General features: G+C 39.9%; 1 pseudogene; it reads right to left on the reverse strand.

Moving 5' to 3' along the window:
- Nucleotides 1–460: 460 nt before the first annotated feature.
- LOC131835227 (ATP synthase subunit f, mitochondrial-like) lies at nucleotides 461–772 on the reverse strand (annotated as a pseudogene).
- Between the last annotated feature and the right edge of the window lie 1,098 nt (nucleotides 773–1,870).

Below are 1,870 nucleotides of genomic sequence, written 5' to 3' on the forward strand. Positions count from 1 at the left end.
GTTAAATTGATCATAAGACAACAGAATTTTTCTGTCTACACAATCCAGTGATCTCAAACAAGACAATTCCTAAAATACTAAACATGGTTTAGTATTTTAAACTAACAATGTCATCTGTCCAAAATATGCCTAGTTCATTCCAAAAGAATATTTCAACATAAATATTTCAACCATTTTTTGACTTGGCTTTGGATCCTATTTTAAGGAAAATATCTACTCCAAAAGACCAAGGTTGAGATTTTAATTTATGAGGTATTTTTGCTGTAGCTCAACTAGCTCAACAGGCAAATGTTTTCTTTCTTTCTTTCTTTCTTTTTTTTTTTCTGGTGAAGGGGAAAACCAGGCAATAGATTTCTCAAGACACTTGTCTGGTTAACTTTTTTTTTTCTTTTCCCAGTCATCTATTATTGGGTGGTAATTCTCAGTTCAAATACAACAGGATTCAAGGGTATCAGGCAAAGGTCATGTTCTGGAATGCAGAGTGTGCCCTTCACATAGGACCCACTTCAGTAGTACTTGCACAGCCGCTCATGTTTCAGGTCCTTGTAAGAAAGGCAGTAGTTGAAAGACACAGAAACTGCTAGTACCACAGATATCCCATTGATGCTCCCTTTTTCACACTGACATACTTGTTGTAATATTAGTAGTAGACTTTTTGAAAAGCTCCAGCAGTGCCTTTAAGGGTGAAATCCCACATCAGTACCCAGTTTAGCAACTCTCCCAGTTTGATATCCATGAGCTGCTTCTCCTCCACTGGTACGACTAATGCCATCTTGGTGTCTTGGGTACCTGTAGTAAGTCTGGTTAACTTTTAATTCTTGCTCAGTTTAAGGTACCTCTCTGTGGCTTGATTTTTATTTTTTGGTTTGTTAAGCTTTGCAAAGCAATTTATCGCTCAAGTAACTCCCTACCACAGAGGAGGGGAGGGTCTGTGGCTCTAGGGGGAAATGGGTTTTACAGAAGGGGCTTCTAGTTTCCCTCCTGGCCTTGTCTATGATGTTAACATCATAATGCAGCACACTGGGCAGACTGTCAATCACACCAGATTGGCCTAGGAAAGGGTGACTAGATTCAGAATGCATACAGCAATGCTGCTTATATGGAAAACAACCCTGGGTCGTATCTCCACGTGGGCAGAATGTCAGGATAGAGATGAAAAGTATGTAAATCACAATAGCTTGACAGAGTTAGCGCCCGAGAAAGTAAAAATTCCTCACCATCTAACACAGAGTACAAGAGAGGGGGTGTGTCTCTATAAAAAGTTTCATATTTCTGGGTATTACCACAGAAGAGGACTCATTCAACAAATATTTACTGAGTAACAAGCATGTGCTGTACTCTCTTGCTACTTAAGTGTGGTTCCTGTACAAACCACATCCACATAACTTGGGAGCTTCTTAGAAATGCAAGTTAAAGGGTCTACCCCAGACCTACTGAATCAGTATCCCAAGGTGACTCATATTAGTTTGAGAAATGCTGCTAAACACCATGTTAAGTGAACTACTACTCTCTACCACTGATGTCCATTTAACATGTTACAAAAATAAAAGTCCAGGTCACACAATCTGCCAAAACTTGCTTATGTTCCAACTCACTGTGCTAGGAGCATGGCGTAAGTATTTACAGTGATATGAAGTAGGCAAGGGCTTTTTATAAAGATCTTACATGCAAGCCAGGAAAGAGCCTCACTTCAAGGCAAATAAGGATGCTTCAACCCACCTGATACAGGTAGACCAAACAAGGCTCCCATTTCTACATTCAGGTTGGAAGAGTTTCCCATATAGAAACTCTAGACACTAGGAAGACCTACGAAATAGAGGCTGGTCTCATCTGGTTTCCAGCTGTAATGAGAAAGGGCTAGAAGGAAAAT

This window comes from Mustela lutreola, chromosome 7 (assembly GCF_030435805.1).
Source record: "Mustela lutreola isolate mMusLut2 chromosome 7, mMusLut2.pri, whole genome shotgun sequence".
Lineage (NCBI taxonomy): Eukaryota > Metazoa > Chordata > Mammalia > Carnivora > Mustelidae > Mustela > Mustela lutreola.